Consider the following 8,740-nt stretch of genomic DNA (forward strand, 5'->3'; position numbering starts at 1 on the left):
TGTGCTAAGTTGACTTAGTGGGTTATCAGTTAGGAGGATGTATAAGACTTATTTTGTTGTTATTTTCTCATATGTGGTTCATATATTATCATTTTATTAATATTCCAATTTCTCGTACGGCCTTCTTCTCTAGATGGTAAATAGCAGATAGATAGTATTGCCGATTCTCCTATGTCTAATACTTTCTTAATTTAAGATTGTCGGTGATATTTTTTTTTCTGCAATATAAATATTGTAAATGGTGCTTTTACTATGGATCGGGTTTGGTAGTTTGTATATTGTTTGTACGTGTGCGATTTTGTAAAGAGTTTTTTTCTTCTTTCTTAACATTGGATTTAAAAATCACCAATAAAAATGTACACAATCATAAGCGCTGTCTTGCTACCCACAGCAGTACCATTAACTAGATGAATATAAAGCCAGTTAAATATAAAATTAGTTATAAAGATATAATAACAGTAGACACTGCAATGCCGCCCGCCAGTGACACAGCGGTATGTCTGCGGACTTACAACGCTAGAAACCAGGTTTCCATACTCGTGGTGGGCAGAGAACAGACAGCCCAAGGTATAGCTTTTTGCTTAATTACAAACAAACCCAAAAATACCTTCTACTAATTTTAAACCCGAAAAGATTTTACATGTTGCATTACATAAACAAACCCAATAATCTTGGAAAGCGTATGATTTCCATAGACACGTATCTACCACATAAGGACGTATTAACTTCGCTTTCTTCTTACTTCAAAAAATACAAAACATTTTACCAGAGATTATTGAGAAAATTAATAAAAGCGAACCATAACCTCTCTGCTCTCTCTATATATATTTCCTCACTATATATTACTCTTACACAAAAGGAAAGCCAAGAAATTCTAGAAGTTTATCTAAACTTATGCAGTAAACCCTCACCCCTCTACCAATAATAATAATAATAAAACATCGTTCTAATTTTACTTACTTTTGTAATTTTTAATTCATGCCAACTTTATTGTTCCTAAAATTCTGTCAAAGTCATTGAGTGATGTTAAAAACTAGTTCTATCAGAAAAAAAGAAAACATAGTACAAACACCATGAAATGTTACACCGATAATATTTTTTTTCTTTGAACGCCAAGTGCTCAATCTCTTCAAGAAATATTTTCACTTGCTAACTCCTTTCATTGAACAAACAAGATACCATTGGTTATTTGCTTACATAAACTTTCTTCATCTTACGAAAAATGGTTTATATAGATATATACATATAAGGAACCAACAGAGAGGCAACTGCTTCACAAGTATTACCAAGAAAAACAAAGCAAAAAAACGCAAAACATTACTTACAACCAAACAATCCATTCTAAGAAAATTTGTACCAAAGAAAACAACAAAAATACATAAACACTAAGATAAACCATGAATCAAAACGGCATTAAAACGTGGTGGAAATTAACAGATAATCAATTTTAAACAACAAATTACTGTAATTCCCTACAAAAACCTTCTTACTATTGCTTTCTTTCTTATAAAACACTCAACACCCTGCCAGTTGTCACTGCTTTTAACAAACATTATGATAGTTTCAAGCATCCTTGCCATTATGTTGCTGGTTTTTCTTTCAGAGAAATCAAAAAGTTGCAATTATATCCCAGTTCATTGTTAAAATTAGCAATGCCTTCACCACATAATGGCAGCCGTTCTCTTCATTAAGTACATTGTCATACATGCAAGCTCATGAAAACTGATAACACTTTATCAGACAAGAACATTTAAAATCTCTTTGAAATTTTGAAGAATCGTCCACTAAAAGTTCACAGTTTTTTTTTTGAGCTTCTATCAATAAAAGGCCGTTCTATTTTCATGAGAAATATATTCTAAGGAACAAGAACCACAGTTTAAATGCCCCTTCCCTTCCTATGAAGCTCCAATGGACTCTAGTGCATTTGATCAGTTTAGACGCGAACATGGAAGCCGGAGTTCATGAACAGCAGAGGGCTTATGAAAGGTTTGTTAAGGTGTGTGCGCGCGCTAAGCTTGACTCAGTGCTCATCTCAGAATCTTGATAGTACATTTTAAACCTAGATACTTGTAATTATGGCCATCAGAATGGCCACGATGATTATTGCAGTAAGTAGTTCCAAAGGAGCATGGGACCTGGAACTTTATAAAGTGAGATTACCTTTAGTGTACATATTTTGGAGTTACAAGTTTAAAATATAGTACTATACGATAACCTGATTTAATCTTTGGAGTTGGACATATTTTAAAAAACATGAATTTATTTTCATACCCAAAATTTGTTACAATGATAAATTTTGATAAAAGTGGGCTGAAACCGCCTTGAGTACTCGACAGGAAGGGAAAGTCAGAAATAAAGAGTTGGAGGAGCCGTACAATTATCCGTTCAAGGGTCTTGTTGAAAATTCTGGTAAGACTGATTGTACAATATGAGCTAACAGCAGTAGATGGCTTATCAGATTTCAAAAAGGAAAAAACGGATGAACTCTTTCATTCAGGAGATAGAGTAAAAGTCGGTCGAAGGAGAAATGTGACAGATGCCGCTAGGAAGAAGAAGAACCTTACAGGAGCATGTTGAGGATGACAGTATGTAACACTTTCAAGACCCGAGGCTGCTGTACTATGACAGTTTTTCTAGGCACGTCGTACGTCCCGAACAAATAATCACATTTAAAGTTTATTCTTCTAGATGATGTACTGTCAAGAGAAGAAGTTTTGAAAAAGTAAGCTGTGTGTGAAATAACGTATTAAGAGTGTGCATAATCAAGAGGATGACAGTCAGGTGCCTGAAGCAGGTGTTTATAATAACAAGCAAAAATTGTATTTGTTTATAGAGGAGAAACAGTTACTAAATGGCCTACCAGAAATAGATACGAGTGTGAACTCCTCTAACCTGTGAATAATTTAAAGATATGATAAAGCTGAGAATAATGGGTAGAATGTCGAAGTTGAATACAAATTAGATTACACTTACTAGGTTTTACTGCCCAAACAAAGTTCCACGTTGTGTGTTGTAAGCACCTGAAAACGTAAAAAGAGAGAAAGGTCATGGGAGCGGCGAGAATCTAGCACAAAACGGGATCATTGTAATAACCTGCTCAAAGGTATGTGCTAAAGAACTGAGGTATTCAGTGCAAGTAAGAATCAGAAAACCAAGATGGCGAGCAACAGTTAATTGAAAATTCGTGAAAGTTCATGGCTGTGAAGGGCAAACAAAAACGACAGACGACTCGGCAGACGAGCTGCTATATAGGTAGGTGATCACTGCCCAACAGATAATAAAGATGGAAAGAGAAGAGCGTCGATATTGTGAAATATTATTTCAGTAGAAATGAGTACAGTTTGAGTGAATAAACAAATTCGACACAAACTGCTTCCAAAACCTAGTATGAATATAAAGCTCTATCTGATACAGATAGTATGAATATAAAGCTCTATCTGATACAGCTAGTATGAATATAAAGCTATATCTCATACAACTAGTATGAATATAAAGCTCTATCTAATACAACTAGTATGAATATAAAGCTTTATCTGATACAGCTAGTATGAATATAAAGCTCTATCTAATACAACTAGTATGAATATAAAGCTTTATCTGATACAGCTAGTATGAATATAAAGCTCTCCTGATACAGCTAGTATGAATATAAAACTCTATCTGATACAACTAGTATGAATATAAAGCTCTATCTGATACAACTAGTATCCATATAAAGCTCTATCTGATACAACTAGTATGAATATAAAGCTTTATCTGATACAACTAGTATGAATATAAAGCTCTATCTGATACAACTAGTATCAATATAAAGCTTTATCTGATACAACTAGTATCCATATAAAGCTCTATCTGATATCACTTTCCATTATTGATCTAATTGGATCAGTGAGAACTGAAATAGTTCGAACGATCAGTTTTCAACTGATCAAGCAATTACGACATGAACAAATATATTTCATTATTTTTTGTTAAAGGATTTCATTATGTTTGACGCATGTCAAGGGACATTTTTATCATGCTGTTTTACTAAATGGGGGTCTAACGCATTTTTATTAATGCAACTGATTTACATTATAACCATGTAAAACATTTTGAAACTAAAGCATTACGTTAAGAAAACAGTAGTGTGTAAGTTGACTGTTTTAATTATTTCAATAAATCCAGGTCTGACTAAAGAAAAAGTTGTTTGCGGAATGAGTTAGGTACTTTTTCGCTTTTTTGCATTTTGTTTTATCTATAAACTGATTTACGCGTGAGCTCTTCGCTTATTTTTTTGTTAGTTTCACAGTTTTTAATCAGTATTTTTAAAAGTAAAATAAGTAATATGAAACTATTTGAAAGTTTCATCTGTGTTAGGAAATGATTCTTTGGGTATTTTGAAAAACCTACATAATGTTAGCTAATAATTATATATCAACTTTTGCATAAGACGGCTTGAGCTGTATATGGTATCATTTCATGGTAATACTATTACTAGAGCAACTCTTATTACATCTAAGAAAAACAGCTCTAAGATGCTTTACTTACTTATGTAACCGTTATTTGAGGACTATCTTGTTAATAGTTCAATAAATTATGTTAAGCTTTCCTGGAGATTTGAATTTAACATGAATATACGAAAATATATTCTAAGCTTAAAGTTAAAAACTAAATTAAAAGTAAAAATACCAAATAAGAGTGGAGCACATGAAATAAAATTTCTGGAAAAGAAGATAAGGTGAATTAAATTAGTTTAAAGCACTCTTCAGACTCGACAGCTATGAACTACTTTACGACTTCGTAACTACATGTTACGTTAAGCTCCACTTCCTCTCTTGAAGAGACAAACCTGTAAAGTAAAATATTTATTATTCTATTTTACTTTATTTTAGGGAATAACGCATTAGCGCATTCATACTGTACAAGTTAATCATTTCCACAGCAAGTAAATTAAATTTGTAGTCGACATTAAAAATAATAAACTCAAATTAAATGTCTAAATACATATCTACGCTGTACTCTATACAAAATATTTATAGAATTACAAACATAAATAAGTCTTGTGTATGGTCAAAATGCCATAATATTTGTTACAGTGAAGGAATTTAGACAATTTCACTAATGACATTATGAACAAAAGTCAGCGGGAAATGTATTGATTTTCAAACGTTACTAATATTAATTCATGATTATTAGCGCCTGAATCTAGTTAGTGAATAGTAACTTGTTAGCGATTAGGCTTAGGTGATCATATAGGCTGTTAATCATGACAACCTTACCGGAAGTACTGAAATAAAACTACGATTGATCAAAACTGTAAGCAAGTTATCAATTAAAGCTTAATACGACCAACAAAAGAATGTCATCTATATACTACTAAAACTCTGAGTTTTGTTTGTCTGTAATTAAATACAGCAAAAACGGGTCACGGGTTGTCTAGTATACTCTATAAACAAAACTTATGACTTAAAGTGAAACCCTTAGTTCAAACGTTTTTGTTGATAACCCACCAAAAAAGATTATTACAGATGTCAATATTCGATTTTACAAATCAGGAAGAAGAAAAACTTACTTAGATCAATTTTTTATTTCGTTTACCACAATGAACATTTTTTATTATTATGTTTGTTAACAAAAATACAAACAAACTGAAGAAAGGGGAAGAACATTGATGTCAAACGACTATGCATCCTCATTCACTCTGATTTGTTGTGAAGTCTACGTCTTTCAGTCTCAAAACTACGCGTTGTGGTCTTTCTTTTATGTATTGCGTTACGACGTTTTGTGAAAAATCTGTACGTGGTGGAGAAAAATGGATATCATTTACGGATTCAGCGTACAGGAATTACTGTAAAAATTTCAAAGACAATAAAACCATCGCAGACCTGTATTATTTGTTTGTTTGTTTGTTATGAATTTCTCGCAAAGCTACACGAGAGCTATCTGCGCTAGCCATCTATAGAGGGAAAGCAACTAGTCATCACCACTTACCGCTGACTCTTGGGCTACTCTTTTACCAACGAATAGTGGGATTGACCGTCATTATAACGCCTCCACGGCTAAAAGAGCAAGCATGTTTGGTGTGACGGGGATTTGAACCCGAGATCCCCAGATTGCCTGTATTATAGATGCCGATATTTGAGAATATGTAGGGTCTAACAGGGCCTGCATCATATTTATCAGTTCAAATGGTTAAACACGGCTATATGTATGTATAGATACACATATGAACAGAGAGAGAGGACAGATTTATATTTGACAGCTCATTGCTGTTAAGATGAGTTATTTAAAAACCTCGAGATTCCGCTTATTTAAAGTAAATAAAAGACACATTAATTTGTTTGTATTCAATTACATTTGTGGTAACATGTAAGTTTATCAATATTTTATAATTGGCAAATTTATTACATTACTAAAATGCAAAAACATGTTATAACTTGAAAAATTTGATGTAGGAAATTTGTACGAGTGCACAACTATGCATGATTTTTCAGTACTTTAAATATATCACCGGAGTTTGTCTCTCATTTCTACTAATTAAAAACTACTAAACAATAAAAGAACATGCACAAATACACTTGTTTTCCACATTAAGTTATGGCCCTGCTACTAATACGATTTTCTTTAATTTAGACGAGAAATCTTAGTAACCAACATCGCTAATGGTCCATATTTCATGGAAGAAATCAAATAAACATTTTAATAAACTCCATTAGAACTAAGACTAAGCGAAAAATAAAATTTAGTTAATTCAAAAAGCTACTTAATATTTTAGATTTTAGCCCTTCATGACTTCTAATCTATATTAGTCTTAATGACGAATCATTTTATAAAGACAACACTAAAAATACAACATAATATCAAATAAATCTAATAACAGATATTTTTTTAAATAATAGAAGAATAGAAGCCGGAAAGCGTTAAATTAAGGCTGTTTTCAGATAATTAGTAATAATATTCTCACGCTTTAGTTATACTCTAAAAGCTACAATGTTTTACTAGAACATTAAATTCGGATAATTGAGCCTCTTTCACATGGGAATCTTAAAACTTTGGTGCACGTCGAGGATAGGGAAAATTCAGAAATGATGATAGAAAACTATAACGATAACATCCAATCTTGATGAAATGTAGCAAGATTATAGGTTATCTTAACTTCACCCTGATAATTTTGGGTATTTATTAAATACCCTGATCTACTTGATGACGTCATCATATATGGCGATTTGAGCATATTTTTGAAGATTTGTCACACCAAAATTTGTCTTTTGTGCACTGTTTGTTTGACATATTTTGCCACTGAGTACCCTATAATACCAATAACAACACCACAGTTTAACATTAGCTTTGGTTAGGACGCTTGATTTTTTGTTTGTAGTTAAGCACAAAGCTACACAACGGGCTATCTGTGCTCTGTTCAACACGAGTATAGAAACCTAGTTTCTAGCGTTATAAGTCCGCATACATATCGCTGTGCCACAGGGGGGCTAGGGCACTTAACTCGAAAGCTGCGGGTAGTGGAATTGAAACATGGTACAGAATATTTTAGTCCCTTCAGCTGTTGGACCGTTATAATTTGACGGTCAATCCCATTATTTGCTGATAATGAGTAGCGCGAGGGTTGACGGTCGATGATGACCGGCTGATTACATTCCCTGTGATCGGCAGTTTAAAATTAAGGTCAGCGGCAGACAGCCTTAGTAGTTTTGCCATAAACAAACAAACACCACCAAAATATACATCCAATATAATGATAATTTTGATCTTTACTGATTCATGTTTAACGTTCACTCAGACGGCGCATTACCTTCTTCACAGAATTATTGTGTTGCTTACTAGTAAATGACATTTGGAAGTATCAAAGGAAAAAAAAAAGAACTCACGAGCGAAAGTTAAGTTTCATCCATTATTAAAATTGTCATTACAGTCATATTTTGGGTTATTTCAACCAGAAAATGAAAAGCCAGCACCCCTTTCATTTGACAAAATTTTCCGTCTTTATTTCCGGCTACTTGTATTCCTCTTCCACAGTTTGTTTTTCTTTGATTTTATAGCTTTTCTACCATTATTATATCTAATTATTATAATTTTTAATCACATAGTAGTATATTAACGAATAAAAATAAATTAATTCAGTAGCCAGCTACGCGTTAACTGTACTTTAACTTTAGTTTTTACTCTCTTGATGTAAGTCACTGAGTTTAAAAACGCTTCACCATATAAAATGTATTGTATGAACCGTTTGCAAACTACCTCCATTCTTACCATCTTCAGACAGCTTGTATTGTTAGGTGCTGCGTTAGAGTAATAAATCACACGTACATACACACTTATATGTTGGAGGGAAAGGTTAATATTAAAGTCAAAGGTAACATGGTAGGATTTACGTTGTACGCTTTTGACAATGTTGATAATCTTTGCTGACTTTTTAGGGAAATCTCTTATTTGTACAGTTACAAAAACATAATAATTTTACACGTTCGTAAGTCAGGGTAAATTGGCACTCAATATAAGGTGCAGTAGCTTATATTAGTTTAATTTTTTATCACCTCTAAGTACAGATCATGAAATATTCACATTTCTTCCTGAAGTTAAATAACTGAAACTTCATAATGATGAGAAACTCACTTGAAGTAAATATATATATATAGTAGAGACGGCTGATACGGGTATATAAAACGTTTCGACTTTCTAAGGTCATCATCAGGTTGAGAATAAGAGTTTTCTACACCCATATCAGCCGTCTCTACTATATATA

Source organism: Limulus polyphemus, unplaced genomic scaffold (assembly GCF_000517525.1).
Source record: "Limulus polyphemus unplaced genomic scaffold, Limulus_polyphemus-2.1.2 Scaffold18, whole genome shotgun sequence".
NCBI lineage: Eukaryota > Metazoa > Arthropoda > Merostomata > Xiphosura > Limulidae > Limulus > Limulus polyphemus.